Here is a 19,104-nt window from a genome sequence, read left to right as displayed (position 1 = left end):
AGGGTGGCATACAAGATGCCAAGTCTTGGTTAAATCATTGGGGAATAAAGTAAGAGACTATAATGCAAAATAATGATAATATTGAAAATGTCTACATCTAAATTTAAGGAGAAATTATGGTGTAATAAATAATTAGAACATAAAATAAAAAAATTAGGGTAAATAAGAAAATTAACATTACTAAAATAAGCACAAACTCTTACAAACTCCATAATGAAATGCGGCTTTGGACATTTTCTAAAATAGCATGGGTGTCATTTTTGTAACAGTTAGAGGGTTGAAGAGGGTTGACACTGAGAAACAATTTCTCTTAAAATATTGTGCAAGACACCCACATTGAATCGCAATTTTAAAATATTTGTTATAATACCAACTTCTTAATATTTTAACCCATTTTAAAATTTTCTACTAAAACTTTTTAAACATAAACATAAAATTTTAAAATAAAAGAGAAATTTAATTTCAATAATTTAACCACCACCATCATTCCTAAATTAAATATGAATAATATTAATTAAATTAATCCCTTAAACTATTATTATACTAATTAAATATAAAATTATGACCTCCGCTTAATTTAAAGAAATTAGTGTTGATTAAAAAAAAGAAAAAAACAATCATGGGATCGTATACCACGGTCGTAAGCAAAATAAGAATCAAGGGTAATGCCACAAGTCTTGATTCCTGAACTCTAAACAGTTGCAACTTCAAGAAATCACACAAATCTAAATAACATTAAGGGCATAAGCAAACTTCAATTATCATGGGTTTGGGGCTTAAGCTTTATTATCTTCAAGAAGCTGCAAAACAATGTAAATTGAGTAGAAGAGTTTGATTGTGATCAGATCCTTGTATTTCTACTTCCCGCTTATGAGGTCCTCACACATTAAATGAACAATTTCTAAACATCACCATGTCTTAGTTGATTTAATAGGAGTGATATCTACCTGGTTGCACATTGCTTGTAAATTATTTTTCATTTACAAAACCAAAGAACTTCACTCAAGACTAATGTTTGCACTATAAAGAAGTTGCAAAAACTTGGAGGCCTAGGCAACACACCACACACACTAGTTAAGACAATGTTCCCCTTCAATAAGGAAATTTGAGTTCAAATTCCAAAAGAGAGATCGTTGATTTAACCTTCACATGCCTATTTATTAAACAATCAATCCAATAATTTAAAGCATCACCTTCTCAACCAAATGGTGCCTCGTAAGGGTAAATTTTTGCATTTTGTTTGCTCCCATGATTACCAAGGTCAATTCATACTTCTCTCATATTTAAATACACTAAAATATGTCAAATCCCAATGCAAACAGAAAGTGTAGACTTCTGCAATGAAGCCTTCAAAATTTTTTATTAATTAGTGGTTTAGGACATAATGCAAGTAAGGAAAAGTCTTCTAGGTGGGATTTTGATGAGCAATAAGTTCAAATGGAGAGAATGTTTATCAATCTCCAACTATCTTTTGCGGTGAGAAATCAAAGATCATATCATGAAAAATTATTCTTAAAAAAATAAATAAATAAAATATATATCCAACAATTATTTGACAAAACTCTCAAAACATTCTAATGCACCAAAAACCTTTTGAACTGCAAACATCACTCCTCCAGTTTACACTACCCAATTGTCATCACTCCCTAAACTATAGTAAGTTAAAGATAAATGCAGTAGTCAATATCAGCTCAAAGAGAGAAAAGATGAAATGGGCGAAACAACTGACAACGATTACAACAATACTTTTAATTGATTTGGAAATCTCAGTTATGATTAACCCTCTTGGAGTTAACCCACAAAATGATTCAGGGGATATCCTAGAATGATAATTTCACAAGCACAGGAAAGTAAAGATGTTCCACTGACTATGCCACATAATCACAATGTAGAGACACAAAATGAATACCAACGAGAGAATATACACCAACAAGAGCTAAAATGCAGAATAAGTATAATTTAAAAATCATGTTTAGTCCACTTTTGACTATTTATGATAAAAATTGATAATAGTTGCTAGATTGATTGTCAATATACTTCACAGCAAACATAATAAGAATCATAATGCATTGCCTACGATAATAGCTATGTCAAAATAGATTGTGGTCGGTAGGATAATTGTGACCCCAAAAAAATTGGATGTGACTGATTATTGGAATGTGATTGATCCTTCCACGTTTTATTTTGTGTGCAGAGTTGCTCTAGTTGAAATTTATAAGCTTAATCTCCCAATTGATTTGATCTCCCTTAAAATAAGGGAAAATCATCCATATCAAGAAACTTGAATGATGGCAACTTCTTTGAACTTGTATTCCCAAATATTGGGCATACGTTACCCTTCAATTCATGGAAGAGATTGAGATTATCCACTAGTTTATAGGAAACATCTCATCTTGCACACTGCACACAAAAGACAAGTCACAAAGACCTTCACAGTCTATTTTCACCAATAGGTTAAATTTTGACAAAATTCCAAAACTCAGATGTACTAACAAGAATTAATCCTCATACGAGACATATATATATATATATACTCATTTGAATTTTACTGCAAAGGTTATAACTAACTATAAGAAATTTAAATATGCATGGCAATATATATATATATATATATATATATATATACACTCATTTGAATTTTACTGCAAAGGTTATAACTAACTATAAGAAATTTAAATATGCATGGCAAGTTCTATATAGAAAGAAAACAAAGTATTCCTTATCTACATATTATATTTTTTTTACTTTACATCTTATGACATGAACTATGGGAAATATTTATATGCTTAACAAGTTCTTTGTAGAAATTTAATTAAGCGTCCCCTTTCAATTGAAAAATTACCTCAAATGAATCCATTTATAAATGTGCAAAAAAAAAAAAAAAAAAAATCAGTGGTCATCTATTTGCAATAGAGCAACCATTACAAAACATACAGTCAAGATTTGAAATGGTCCTTACCTGAACAAAAACAGTGCCATCAATGTAGGTATGTGTATTGATTGCACGAGTTGTACGTTGCCCACAAACACCACAAGTGAATGCGTCTCTCATACATCGACGAGGAGATTTGGTAAACATAGACCAAGGATAAATAGACTTCTCAGTCATTTCTGTGTTTTCATCAAGCCTTGTCGATACAACAGTACCTTCCATTCCAGATCATGTGGTCTAAGACTGCAAGGAGGAACTTTTCCAAGCAGCTGGGAGGTGGGAGCTTCGATTCTCTCTTCAAAACGACTCTAACAGAGGGCTCTCTAGTGGCGGTTAAGAAGTTGGAGAGTGTGAGCCAAGGAGAGAAGCAATTTAGCACAAAAATGAGCACCATCGAAATCACACAGCATGTGAATTTGGTCAAGTTACTGGGATTTTGCACTAAGGGCTCTAAAATATTGTTGGTGTCGAATATATGCCTAATGGTTCTCTCAACTCCTCCTTATTCCACAAAACTCACAGTGATGATGATCAGATTCAGAGCAAGGTGATGGACTAGAAAATGTGTTTCAGCATCGCGGTTGGGACTGTCCATGGAATAAATTACTTGCACGAGAAGAGCAGGGGGTGCATCATCCACTGTGACATCAAACCAGAAAACATCCTCCTGGATTCCAAATTCTACCCCAAGTTGGCTGATTTGAGGTTAGCAAAGCTCCTCGACGGAGAGTACAGTAAGGTCCTTATAGCCATGAGAGGAACCAGAGGGTACCTGGCCACCGAATGGCTCTCTGATCTTCCCATCACTACCAAGGCAGACGTTTACATCTTCGGCATGACACTGGTCAAGACTGCAACAACCCTGGCAAAAATTCCATGTAATAAAAGTTAATAAAGGAAAAATACTAACCACGGTTGATGGGACACTTATTCAAGATGAATTTTGGGAAAAACATCCTAGTGGGTGTTCATTTCGGTTATTATGGCTAAGGAAATTGGCAAAGGAAATGGATAAGACTTTGGAAAGGCAAAATGACATTTTTGGCACATTTATTTATGAAAACAAGGGAAATTAGGAGACAAGGAAGGTGAAAGGTCACAAGTTGAATGTGAGGAGGAAATTGAAGGAAAATAATGGAAAATGAAGAAAATAGAGGCCTAATTTATATAAAGGCTTCTCATTATTCTCTCTCTCTCTCTCACTCTTGGACACTTAGAGTTTTCTTAGAGCACTTTGGAATTGGATCAAGAAAGGCAAAGAAGACAATAGGAAGGAAGGAGCAAGCAAGGAAGAGCAAGATCAAGCAGCTACAACAGGATTCTTTGTAGGTATCAATTTTCATGTGTGTTATCCTTGCTAGATTTAGCATGCATGGTATTGCATGTGGTTCTTTGTTGTTATGGCATGGGTTTTGTCAGGTGTGATAGTGTTTTCAGCCTAGCCTTGCCATTTTCAGATATCCATGGTGTGATGGAATTCTCATGTTTTGGTTGAGTTGGATTGACGGATGGATTTGAAGCTGAGTGAGGTGGATCTATGAATGATAAAACACACAGCCTAGTAACCCCTGAACCGGACTGTGGGTTGCGTTAAAGCCGGATTTTATGTTTCCTCGGTGGGCCTAGGAATCCTCGACCGATGAATGGTGGGATATACGGTAAATCCTAGAGGTGGTTCCCCTTTATTAGGCCTAGGAATCCTTGCCGGTGAATGGCGAGATATACGGTAAATCCTAGAGGTGGAGTCTCGGTTTAGGACCTAATGATCGGACTGTGGATTATGGTAAATCCTAAGAGACTAGGAGACAACAAAATTCCTCATGGTGTAGGTGGAGAAATCCTGTGGCATCCATGATTGTTTTGGCCTAGTGATCTAGTGGATATCATGGTAAAGATTGTTATTTATCGTTTTTGTCTAGTGATCGGTTTGTGGATTATGGTAAATCCTAAGAGACTAGGAGACAGCAAAATTCCTCACGGTGTAGGTGGAGAAATCCTGTGGCATCCATGATTGTTTTGGCCTAGTGATCTAGTGGAGATCATGGTAAAGATTGTTATTACATGTTTATTGTTTTTACCTAGTGATCCAGTGTGGAGTGTGGTAAAGCCTGTTTTCTATTGATGAGGTTGAGGTGGTGTAGCCTTGGGATGCCCTGGTTGGTTCTTTTGGTTTGAGTCCCACATTCATGCTTGGAATATGGCACGGGGGTGAATGGATGAAGAGAGAATTGGCTCAGTCATTCTATGGTCGGGTGGAACGTGGTAGTCCCATCCCGAGTTGGATTTTGCATTCATTAATAAGAGGTTCTTTCCTTGGTATCTTATGTGTAAATGTATTGGTTTATATGTGGATTTTATGGCTGATGTATCCTTGATATTTTTGTTGTTATTATGTTGGTTATAAGCATGTTTTATGACAGTGATGATGTATGGCTCTCCTCATGTTTTGATTTGTAAATGAATGAATAATGTATTTATGACCTAATATATGATAATGCAACTAATGATATAAGGGAACAATGTTTCTTACCGATTCTCAGATAAGTATGAAACCCCTATGCTAAGATATGTTGTTTACGCCTATAAATTACATATTTGTGATATGTTTGACAAAATGCTCATCATGGCTAGTACGGGTCCAGTCTAGACCTTGTCATTGTTTTGCAAATGCATCCTTGTTATTTTGTGTGAATTCATTTCTGAACGTGTCATTGAGTTTTGGGTAGTGACATGGGCTTTGGGCCTGTAAAAGTGGCTCAAATCCCGAAGATGCATGCATAGCACTAGGCAGAAAAGTCCCTGAACGCATGCATACCCATGATGTGGGAGCGTCCAAAGCCTCCTAGACACATGCTTGTCCATATCAAGGGAGCGTCCGGGGATTAATGGTCTAAAACTTTAGTTGGTCTTAGGGGTTGGCTACGTGAGTGGTTGGGATGGCTCTTGGGAGTTCTATTGTTGATGTGGAAGGTTTGTATCATGTGTTTCCATCAATTCCACTTCCTTAAGGTCACCTAGGAGGTTGAATCCAATCATAGTAGCCTCTCATTACATGTTTACCCCTGTTGGTTGGTTACTTAGGTAGATGTGGGAGGAGGGTGTTACAAAGTGGTATTAGAGCATGGTTCACCCCTTAGAATGGTTGGTAGTGTGTGATGGTCATGCATTCATGTCAGTTGCACATGCGTTAGTCATCCTTGTGGTCTATATGCTTGTTGCATATGCATGGTGTCGGTCATGGTTGTAATGATGTCGCCATGTGAGAGAGGATGTTGTTGTTGTGAAGTGTGTCGTCATGAGTGTATGATTGGTTACATGTTGTTTATGCTTGTGTATTGTCAGTGTACATTGGTATGGTTGTTGTTGTCATGCATGAGGTCACAGTATGTGTAGTTGATATGGTCATGCATTGATGGTTGGACCCTAGCTAGAATGATGGTTACATGGTTATATGCTTATGTATTATGTACATATGTTGTCGTGATTATGTTATACATGTACTACGTTAATTGGTTGATATTGCAAATGAGATATCCTCCCTGAAATTTGCTAAGGTACGATGGTTATTGTGATTTGGTTTAGCTGACATAGTATGCCTTGCAGGAAAGAGATCAAAATGACTAACAAGATGGTAGAATACTAAGATTCTCCCTATGAATCATATAAGCAACGTGGTGTTGGGAACTCTTATGATTTAGCAGACACATTAAGAATCTTGAAGGAAGAAATAAAGAGTTGTAAGGTGGAAAATGACAAAATCATGCAGGCACAAGAGAAACAAGCAGAGGTTAATGCAATACTCCTTCAAATTTTTTCAGAACTGCAACAACAGGGCCACTTCAGATCAACCATGGATAGGAGGATATCACTAATGGGGCATATGATAGTAGATCTCATGGTGGTCACAGATCAGATAGAGATGACACGATTAGAGATGGCAGGTTGTTGGATACTCCGAATAGGAGAGGTGATGGATACAAATATCATTCTAGTTCTAGTTTTGGCAGACATCGTGATCGTCACCGTTATCATCCTTACAGGAGGAGTGATAGGGGATACTTACCATATGAGTTTAAAAAAGCAAAGCCACCTTCTTTTGATGGAGATGTGAAGAAGCTGGAAGATGCAGAGGTTTGGATACTTGGGATGAACAAGTTCTTTGAGTTGCATGAGTACACAGAAAACATGAAGGTCGGAATTGATATCTTCAGCCTAAAAGGTAATGCAGACATCTGGTGGGAGGATGTGAAGCGGGTCAGAGATATCTGGATGGAGGACATTAGTTGGCTTGAGTTCAAGAGGATTTTTAGGAAGAAGTAATTGTTAGAAAGGTACTACGACAATAATGCCAAAGAATTCTACGAGCTAAAGATGGGATTGATGAAAGATGAAGAGTACACGGATTGAGTATGATGAGCCTCGGTCACTTGAGGAAGTTATTGGGAAATTGAAACATTGCTATGAACAGTCAAAGCGTAAGAATGAATCTCAGCAAGGATGGAAAGGGAAGGATAAGGATAAAGGTAAGGGTAAATGGTAGTCGAAAATAACAAGTCCTCAAAATGCAGAAGAGAAAGAAAATGTGGCACCACAAAAGAAGTTCAATGAAACTAGACATGGACATGGATCACACCAGTAACATAGAGGTGATGGTACTAGATGGTTGGTGGGATGGACATGCGGTAAGGAACACCTTAAGAGAGACTTTCCACAAAATCAGGGTGGTAGGCCCCAGATCTATAGTGTACATGAGGCGCAAACTATTGGGGATGTTGGTCAAAGTGTTCCTCAGATCTATGTAGCACTGGACAACAGACAGGCAGACCATTAGGCATCTACCATTGAGATGGATGGTAAGCTTTGTGAGCAAGTTGTTTCTATTTTTGATTGACCCTGGCTCTAATTATAGTTATGTTATTCTTGACTTAGTGGATAAGTGTGGTTTGAATAAATAAGTGCATGCATAATCTTGGTTAGTGCAGTTGGATGTAGGTAAAAAGAAGTGATTCCATTATTGGATAAGAGCTTGTGCATTTGATTTGAATGGTATGCCTACTTGTTACACAACATTTTGTCACTATCCCTGTACTCCCTGTTCCTTGATCCTGGAGGACCTTTACAGTGAACCCTGCATGCTTTGCCTTCATGAAGAAACTCCCATTGTGTCCCTCTTCATGAGCAGATAAATTACCTTTTGCATCATTTCCCCTGAAACTTCTGTTTTGCCCAATTTACAAGACTGGTGCTAATGGCCTTTGTCTCCCCCGCACCGATGTGCAGAGATTAGCACTGCTCCTCACGCCGACAGGAGTGACTAAGCTGTGTTTCAGTTACGCCAGTCCTATTATGGAAAGTTTTTTAAATTAGAGTTGAAGCTTCCAACTCTAGAAGCTTCATAACGGAAGTCTAGTAAATGGTTTGGCCGGATGGGGTCGAAGATGACAATTTGGGCTCCTTTACCCTATAATGATGGAACTACCTAAAGGGATAAGTCCTTCTCCTATGAGAAGAGGATCCATCTCCCATCCATATTTCCTATATAAACCTCCCTTCTTCCCAAGCACAAACTAGTTGCAGAGTTTTTCGTTGAGTGTTGATGCTATTTTGGTTTGGAGTAGACAAGCAAGCTATTACTAATTGTAGCTATCTAGTTGTGTGAGGGAGAAGTGTGTTTTGGTTTGGAGTGAATTCTAAAGGGGAGAGCCTTAAAAATATTGTTGATTGAGGCCATCATGGAAAGCTAGCAGAAGTGTGTGGGAACCTGGTCTTGTCAGAGGAAGACTGCAACGTCAAGACGAATGGTTGTAATCTCCCTTTGATATTAATATATGCAACTATCGATTGATTTCCTACATGTTTTGTAATATTAAATATTCATGGCTTAATGTTTCTTGACTTGTTAAGTAGGTTGAATTGCAATTTGTCTATTATTATGTTTGTGTGTTGTTGTTGTTTACTTGTTTCAGGAGCTTGAAGAAGGAAGTGAGAGATTGTTGGAGCGAGCAAGCAAAGACACCATCAAGCAGGATAAGCAGACAAAGAGGTAAGCCCTCTTGATTGATTCTAACCTAAGGAAATCTTCCATAGAATGTATCTGTTGTGGCTAGACCCATTATCGAGCTAGAGGAATTCGTTCGTGTCCGCACTTATAAATTACTACCCACGAAATATTCCTGGTTAAAGTTATCTTCCTTAGTGTTTCTTTAGGGTCGATTCTAGTGGCAACATTCCCAGAGTCTACCTGTCAAGGGTTCCTCTCATATGGGAATTCTGGTCCTTTTCCTTCTTTTAGAAATGTTGGCCCTCCTTGTATGGCAATGTTGTCCCTCCCTAGGTTAACCATTGGCTTACCTGTCTAGTTATTTTCGACCTCGGTGGTCCCGAGTGTCCCAACTCTTGTCCAAACGACTCCTTCATTTGAATCATGTCACGATGATTCTAAGGTTGACCCCTCACCTTCTTTCCCTATTTCTTCACCCTCCTCTTCTACTTCGCTTGGTGAAAGTTTAAAATCCAGTAACCAGGAGGCTAAGAAGAAGAAGAAGAAGACGAAGAAGAAGAAGTCAAATAAGTGATAGGCCAATCATGCAGCTATTACTCCAAATGCACCCCCCGTCGACAAACCTTCTAATCCTTCGCGAAAGGTAAAATTCCCTTACAGGCTCTTTAAGGGTGACCATCTCCTTCGAGACTGTCCTGGCATTCCCAAAGTCTTAGAGGTATGGTCTCAAAACCTGAACCGATCATCCCCATCGACCTCTGGAGATCATGTCGATGCTACACCCTTGGCTAGCGATGGTAAGAAGAAAGGGAAGATTAGATTCCCCTGTAGGTCATGTGAAGGAGAGCATCTTCTTCAGCTTTGTCCTCTTATGGATAAAGCTTCCAAAGTTTTGGAAAACCTGACAACTCCTCAACCCCAACTTCCTATTGGTTATCATAGGCTTTCTTCTGACCCTCTCCCAGTTGCTAAAGAGATTGAATTGGATTCATCTCTTGCCCACCCTCCTCTTCCCGAGCATGACTCTTTTGTGTTTGTTCCCAACCAACCATCAGTCGAAAAGAGTATCGACTTGGCTCCGCCTTCAGTTGTTCATTATGTTCCCGAAGAGAGTAGTGATGATCATACTGCTCATGTACTTCTCATCTCCTCAGATTCTCATGAATCGAAGAGTGACCCTCCCATCCCGGTTGTTTAGGAGAGTCCTTCTCCTATTCCTGTACAGCATGGGGGCAATCATATGATACCCCCAGCAAGTAGTTATGTTGTCTCTTTTGATTGGGGTCCATTGACTACTTCCCGCCTCCCATCTTATGTGCCTTTCCAGATCATAGTACAAGCCTATAATATAGTAGTACCTTGCACTATATTAGATGAAGGTGCGTCTGTTAGCATCATGTCTTCTACTACTTGGCAAGCTTTGGGTTCCCCACAGCTTGTGCCTATCACCAAGAATCTGTTGGCTTTCAACGGAGGAACCAGTCAACCTTTAGGGATCCTTCCAAATTTCCCTATTACTTTGGGAGGAAAGACTGTCTCTATAGACGTGATGGTAGTCCAAGGTCCTTTAGATTTCAATCTTCTCCTTGGACGCGACTGTGTTTATGTCATGGGAGCTCTTATTTCTTCGCTTTTTCGTGTGGTTTGTTTTTCACATGAAGGGAGAATATTGACCATTGATCAACTATCGTTCATTGGTCACTAGGCGCCTCCTTTGCAACCATTGTCCCCTATCAGCTCTTATTTGCAAGCAGTACCTTCCCTGCCACAGGTTAATCATGTGGCTACTCATTCCGTCTCCACATCTGCTGATGATCACACATATGGTATAGTACATTATGTACTGGGGGCATTGGAACCCGATTTGTCTTTGGTACCAAATGACATGTATTCCTCCCGGAGTGTGGTTCTTCTATCTAGTGAAGATTTCTTGGGAGCCATGTTCTCGTATGGTTCATGAACAAATGTTATGAGGATAGTTCCTGGTCTTGTGTCAACCTCATTAAAAAATGAATCAAGATGTCCAAGCACAGTTCTTTGTCTTGTGTCAATCTCGTTAAAAAAATGAAACACAGGTCTAGAGGATAGTTCTTTTACTATGTCAACCTCATTAAAAAATGAAGCGACTCCCTTTTCCAAATCGAGTCTTTGATTAAGATCTCGTAAAATCCCTGTCGATTCTTTTCAAGATCTCGAAAGTGAACCTTCAATCGATCCACCTAGTTGAATGAAATGAAGCTTGGGGGGCATGTACCTCGAATTGAATCATTATGTTGGGGGCATGCAAACTTATAACAAGCATAGTTTTTCGTTTCAAGCTTGTGTAAACATGAAACCGAATTGAAGCAGAGTTCTCCATGGTTCAAGCTTGTGTAAAAATGAACCCATGCCCAATTTACATCTCGTGACTATCCTTTTTATCAGCTAATTTATGCTAGATGAGCCTTGGTTGTTTCATTCCATCGCCACCATCTCTTTGGCCGATCATATGCTTTCACTTGGTTGTTTTTCCTTTCCTAAGGGACCGTATCGATGAGTGGTTTTATTAGCCAGCCTCTTGACCATTACATGTTTTGAGCAGTTCCTCCATTTCCGGAACCAATTGCTACCCTTTATACCACTCGTTCCTCTAGGACGAGTCACCTTTAAAGCTCTTTTTTGACTCGTAAAACATGAAAAGATTGCCAAGTATTTTTTTCCCTTTTTGACTCGTTAAAGAGAATAAAAACGGGGGGTCCGCTTTCAGCTCTTTTCCGACCCTTTAAAGCGAAAATATGGCCGAGCCCTTCTCGTTTTGAACTCGTTAATGGATGCAAAACATCGTGTGCCTAGTATAAGTTTACTCCTTTTTTGGGCTGGGAGGTTCTATTTACAAAAAATGTACTCCTTGACTGAAATGGTCAAGCGGTTCTCTCAAGTATTGTTTTCTACCTTTTAGGGCTCGAGAGACACAAACGTACGAAAAGGGACCATGTGGAGTTTTCTTTTACGTGTCTTTTTCAAACTCTCTAAACATGAAAAAGATACTGAGTTACACCTTTGTCGAACTCGTTAAACTATTAAACGACATCAGATTCGTCACCATGATGAACATGAGCTTCTCCTTCCTAGGGCTCATTAAACTTACTAGGTCGGATTCGTCCGAAGGATGAACTTACAGTGCAAGCATATGCTATCCCCTTCAAGCTTGCGATTAAAAAATAATTGGGGTACCTGCCAGAAATGGTGGGGGAAAATTTGGAAATCTATCAGTCGTGTCGGCAGCTCACTCTTGAACATGACACTCTTTGTTTCGTGTCGGGTTGGGACATCCTCCTTTGTATCGTTGACCTTCCTGGGTTTGGGCCGTTCATTTTTGCCTTCCATTTGATCTTTGCCATGTCATCATGACCACCGATCCCATGGATCCAAAAACTACCAAACTTCCAGTTGTGTCACCAATATGTTCAAGAGTTGTCCTTCTGCAGTTACACTTACCTCTGATTCTCTGTATCGTCCAAAATCATTTTGCATCCTCTCGTCTCACGTCGATGATGTGGGATTCACAATGGCCCTCCTTCGACATGGTTGCTTTCCATCGACTTCAACTCATTATCCGGAAATTTGATCGAGAGACTCCCTTCTAGTACCTTAGAGCTTCCATGCCTTAATGGCAAGTTCTTCGCACTCGACGACCAGTTCACATCATTGGCTTTCGATCGAGTGATTTCACGAGTGTTCAACTTCAGTTCCTCTATTCACATTTTGTGGATTGTGCTGATAGTACCTTGAGGACCATTGTTATTATTGGTGGTTTCTCTCATGCTTGTTAACAGTTTACATCATTGATTGGCAATCAAGTGACTTTCTAGCATGTTTGACGTAAACACATCTATTCACATGTTAGAATCGCACTTTGGTTGGATCATGTTGGAGCGCAAGACCCTAGACTCAGATCACAAAAGTTTAGGTTGCGAAGTGTTGTGACATGGTTATGATGATATGCATGTCTCTTTCATATGGTTGGCTGCGACTAGACCAAGAGTTATCATATGTGATCCTTCTCATTATTGGATGGCTGCGACCATACCTTAGTTTCGTTATGATCATCCTTGACGGATGGCTGCGCCCATACTTGGATCTATTTACATGATTATTCTCTGGATGATTGCGTCCATGCCATGATTCATGTATCATTGGACAGAGATCTCAGTCTATGTATATGTATCTATACTTGCTTGCAAGTTTTCCGATGGCAGACTATGGTTCCCCGCACTGATTTATAAAGCATTTCATCCCTCACTCCAACTCTACCTTCATGCTTTAGGCAGCATCAGTTACACAAAATTTTGTTATTGTCCTTGTACTCCCCATTCCTTGATCCTGGAGGACCTTTACAGTGAACCCCACATGCTTTGCCTTCATGAAGAAACTCCCATTGTGTCCCTCTTCATGAGCAGATAAATTCCCTTTTGCACCATTTCCCCTGAAACTTCTGTTTTTCCCACTTTATAAGACCGGCGTTAATGGCCTTTATCTCCCCTATGCCGATGTGCAGAGATTAGCACTGCTCCTTACACCGACCGGAGTGACTGAGCTGTGTTTCAGTTGCATCAATCTTGTTATGGATTTTTTTTTAAATTAGAGCCGAAGCTTCCAGCTCTAGAAGCTCCATAACGGAAGTCTGGTAAATAGTTTGGCCGGATGGGGTTGAGGATGACAGTTTGAGCTCCTTTCCCCTATAATGATGGAACTACCCCAAGGGATAAGTCCTTTTCCCATGAGAATAAGATCCATATCCCATCCATATTTCCTATATAAACCTGCCTTCTTCCTAAGCACAAACTATTTGTAGAGTTTTTGGTTGAGTGTTGATGCTATTTTGGTTTGGAGTAGACAAACAAGCTATTACTAATTGTAGTTATCTAGTTGTGTGAGGGAGAAGAGTGTTTTGGTTTGGAGTGAAGTCTAAATGGAAGAGCCTTAAAACTATTGTTGATTGAGGCCATCATGGAATGCTAGCAGAAGTGTGTGGGAACTTGGTCTTGTTAGAGGAAGACTGAAACGTCAAGACGAATGGTTGTAATCTCTCTTTGATATTGATATATGAAACTATCGATTGATTTCCTACATGTTTTGTAATATTACATATTCATGGCTTAATGTTTCTTGACTTATTAAGTAGGTTGAATTGCAATTTGTCTATTATTATGTTTGTATGTTGTTGTTGTTTACTTGTTTCAGGAGCTTGAAGAAGGAAGCGAGAGATTGCTGGAGGGAGCAAGCGAGGACATCATTAAGCAGGATAAGCGGACCAAGAAGTAAGCCCTCTTGATTGATTCTAACCTAAGGAAATATTCCATAGAATGTATCCATTGTGGCTAGACCCATTATCGGGCTAGAGGAATTCGTTCGTGTCCGCACTTAGTATTTTACTTCACAACACTACCACAACACATTTGAATGTATTACCATTGGGATCATACAATATGTTGTTGGGAATGGTTTGGTTGTACCTTCATAAGACCATGGTGGATTGTTATGACAAATACATTGAGTGCTTGGGTGAAAATGGGGAACCAAGAGTCTTACAGGGGAAGAAGGAAGCCACATCAATTAGGATGGTGACAACTATGTAGGAAAAGCATAGTTGCAGGAAAGGTTGTGTGTTATTTGTAGTGCATATTTCTAGCGACAAAGGTAAGGAAGTTGAGGATGTAGATGTTTTAAGCAGGTACGCAGTTCTACAACAGTTTCAGGATGTATTTCCTGCTGAGATTTCAGAGTTGCCACCTCACAAGGAAGTATACTTTTCTATTGAGTTAGTGTCAGGGGCAGCGCCAACATCAAAAGCACCTTACAAGATGAGTACACCTGATTTAGTAGAGTTAAAATTGCAGCTGAAAAGATATGCTTGACAAGGGATACATTAGGCCAAGTGTATCACCTTGGGGCGCACCGGTATTGTTTGTGAAGAAGGATGGTATTCTCAGATTATGCATTGAATATAGGCAATTGAACAAAGTGACCATCAAGAACAGGTATCTGTTGCCAAGGATTGATGACTTGTTCGATCAGTTGAAGGGAGCAACAATGTTCTCGAAAATTGATCTAAGATCTGAATATCATCAGGTACGCATTAAAGAGGAGGACATTTACAAGCCAACTTTCCAAACCAGGTATGGGCATTATGAGTTTGTTACAGTTCCATTTAGTTTGACTAATGCTCCAACTACCTTTATGTGCTTGATGAATAGTGTGTTGCGTCCCTATTTGGATAGGTTTATTTGTGATCATTGATGACATATTGGTATATTCAAAAACTAAGGAAGAGCATGTCGATCATTTAGCAATAGTGTTGAGATTGATGAGAGAGCATCAGTTGTATGATAAGCCCAGCAAGTGCAGTTTCTTTTAGACTGAGATACACTCCTTGGGAAATGTGGTTTCCAAGGATGACATAACAATGGATCCAAAGAAGATAAGGGATACCATGAAGTGGGCAACTCCCAAGAATGTGGATGAGGTAAGATCCTTCATAGGGTTGGCAGACTATTATAAGAGGTTCATCAGGAACTTCTCATAGATTGCTTATCTTATTGCATCATTGCCAAGGAAGGGTAAGAAGTTTGAATGGATAGAGGAGTGTTAGGCCAGTTTTGAGCAGCTTAAGCAGTTGTTGACACGTGCACCAATGTTTAAGATTACAGATCTGGACAAAGAGTTTGTAGTATGTATTGATGCTTGCAAGAGAGGACTTGGTGGAGTCCTTATGCAGGAAGGACATGTAGTGTGTTATGAGTCATGGAAACTGAATGAGCACGAGAAGAACTATCGGACACATGATCTTGAGCTAAAAACGATCATGCCTGCACTGAAGATGTGGAAGAGCTATCTTCTTGGCAGGAGGTTTGTATTGATGAGTGATCACAGTGGATTGAGATACTTGTTTGACTAGCCAAATCTGAATGCCAAGCAAGCTAGATAGTAGACCACGATCAGTGAGTTTCATTTTGAGGTTAGATACATCAAAGGAAAGGAGAACAGGGTCGCAGATGCTCTTAGCAAGCAGATACAGGTAAATCATATAGCAGCTATGAATTCCTATGGGACAAATCTACAAGATAGGATCTTGCAGGCAGGTTAGCATGATGTCAAGTATATGAATATTGTGCACAGGTTGCAGCAGAGTACAGGTACAGGTAGTAGTACAGGTACAAGTACCGATAGTGGTATAGGCGTAGGTGCACAGGATGTGGAATATTGTATTACAGCGGATGGATTGGTCAAGTTTAGAGATAGGATATATGTGCCAGATAACAATGAGCTCAAGAAGGTGATCTTGAGGGAGTTTCATACGAAACCATATTCAGGTCACCTAGGCTACCAAAAGACATTGACCATAATGAAGAAGTTTTATTATTGGCTAAATCTGAAGAAGGATGTAGCAAAGTTTGTGGCTACATTCTCAGCTAGCAATGTAGCACAGGTATTCATTAGAGATGTGGTTAGGTTACACGGTGTTCTAAAGAAGATTGTTTCACACAGGGATGCAAAGCCCACTTCCAAGTTTTGGAAGGATTTGTTTGCAAGTTTGGGCACAGAGTTGGCCTTCAACACAACTTATCATCCATAGACAGATGGACACACTGAGAGGGTCAATAGGATATTGGAGGACATGTTGAGGATGTACGTGATGCATCAACAACAAAAGTGGGAAAAGTATCTTCCATTGGTAGAGTTCACTTACAACAATGGGTATCAAGAATCTTTGAAGATGAGCCTTTTTGAGGCATTGTATGGACAGAGTTGCAATACTCCCATCAATTGGAGTGATCCAGTTAACAGGGTGTTGATTGGATCGGACATGTTGGCAGACATGGAGCGGGAAATGTGGGTAATCAAGGAGAATATAAAGGCAACACAGTATAGGCAGAAGAGCTATGTAGATCGGAACAGGTTGTTTAAAGAGTTCCAAGTTGGGGAACAGGTGTACTTATGCATCATATTGAAGAAGAGCTCCTTGCGGATTGGATCATGTGCTAAGCTGGCACCATGGTTTTGTGTACATTTCAGGATTATTGAGAGGATTGGGCCAGTATCTTACTGACTTGCACTGCCTCCGATAGTAAAATTCCATGATGTTTTCCATGTGTCATTTCTTAAGAAGTATGTTAAAGATTTTGATCATGTGATTGACTGGTCTATATTGCAGGTGGAACCAGATGCAGAATTCTAGTTGGGCCCTCAGTGTATATTGTAGAAAAAGGTGCTCATGCTCTGGCACTAAGAAATCAAGCAGGTTAAAGTGCAGTGGAAGCACTTTGGGCCCGATGAAGCTACATGGGAGATGGAATATCAGATGCAGGCTATGTATCCTTCATTATTTGTTGGTTGAGGCAAAACAGTTTTGGTATGATGTTGGTATACATTTTGGCATATGTTTTGGTGTGATGTTTTGATATATATACATATGTATATGGATGTAAATACCACCATGAGTTATGTTATAAAGCTCCAATAAGCGAAATGGGTGTCATGTTATTATGTTGTTATGTTGTCATGTTGGTTTGCTTCTCAACAGGGTGATCATTATAAACACTACATCGAGCTATGTTATAAAGCTCCATGGGAAATATGTTTTGTTTTTAGCGGTTTTGTTGAGGTATAGGTGTGCTTGAACACCGAGGACAATGTCCCCCAAGGGGGAGGGTTCTGTAACATCCCTGGTGAAATTCCATGTAATAAAATTTAATAAAGGCAAAATAATAACCACGGTTGATGGTGCACTTATTCCAAGCTGAATGTTGGGAAAAACATCCTCGTGGGTGTTCATTTCGGTTATTATGGCTAAGGAAATCGACAAAGGAAATGGCTAAGGCTTTGGAAAGGAAAAATGGCATTGTTGGCACATTTATTTTTGAAAATAATGGAAGTTATGAGAAAAGGAAGGTGAAAGGTCACAGGGTGCATGTGAGGAAGAAATTGAAGGAAAATAATGGAAAATGAAGAAAATGGAGGCCTAATTGATAAAAAGGCTTCTGAGGATCAGTTTGTAACCTTCTGCCAGTTCAGTTTTGGAGCTCTCTCATTATTCTCTCTCTCTCTCTCTCTCTCACTCTTGGACACTTAGAGTTTTCTCGGAGTGCCTTGGCATTGGATCAAGAAAGGCATAGAAGACAAGAGGAAGGAAGGAGAACGCAAGGAAGAGCAGGATCAAGCAATTATAGCAGTATCCTTTGTAGGTATTGATTTTCATGTATGTTTTCCATGCTATATTTGGCATGCATGGTATTGCATGTGGTTATTTTCTATTATGGCATGGGTTTTGCCAGGTGTGATAGTGCTTTTAGCCTATCCTTGCCATTTCCAGATAGCCATGGTGTGATGGGGTTCTCATGTTTTGGTTGGGTTAGATTTTCGGATGGATTCGAAGTTGAGTGAGGTGGATCTTTGAATAATAAAACACGTGGCCTAGTAACCCCTGAACTGGACTATGGTTTGCAGTAAAGTTGAATCTTGTGTTGCCTTAGTGGGCCTACAAATCTTCGACCAGTGAATGGCAGGATATACGGTAAATCCTAGACGTGGTTGCCCTTAATTAGGCCTAGGAATCCTTTTCGATGAATGGTGGGATATACGATAAAGCCTAAAGGGTGGAGTATCGGTTTAGGGTCTAGTGATGCCTGGATTAGACTATGGATTACGGTAAATCCTGAGAAACTATGAGATAGGATAATTCCTCACAGTGTAGCTGGAGAAATCCGGTGGCATCCATGCTTGTTTTGGCCTAGTGATATGGTGGAGATCATGGTAAAGCCTATTATTACATGTTTATTGTTTCGGCATAATGATCCGGTGCGGATTGTGGTAAAGCCTAGTTTTTATTGATGAGGGTGAGGTGGTCTAGCCTCGGGATGCCCTGGTTGGTTCTTTTGGTTTGAGTCCCACATTCATGCTTGGAATATGGCATGGGGGTGAATGGTTGAATAGATAATTGGCTCTACCATTCTATGGTCAGGTGGAACGTGGTAGTCCCATCCCAAGTTGCATTTTGCATTCATTAATAAGAGGTTCTTTCCTTGGTATCTTATGTGTAAATGTATTGGTTTATATGTGGAATTTATGATTGATGTATCCTTGATATTTTTGTTGCTGTTATGCTGGTTATAAACATGTTTTATGACAGTGA

Source organism: Pinus tabuliformis, chromosome 6, assembly GCF_031772625.1.
Source record: "Pinus tabuliformis cultivar Carrire ecotype Pingquan chromosome 6, CPIR1, whole genome shotgun sequence".
NCBI classification, from domain to species: Eukaryota; Viridiplantae; Streptophyta; class Pinopsida; order Pinales; family Pinaceae; genus Pinus; species Pinus tabuliformis.
Note: the sequence above shows the minus strand (reverse complement) of the source record.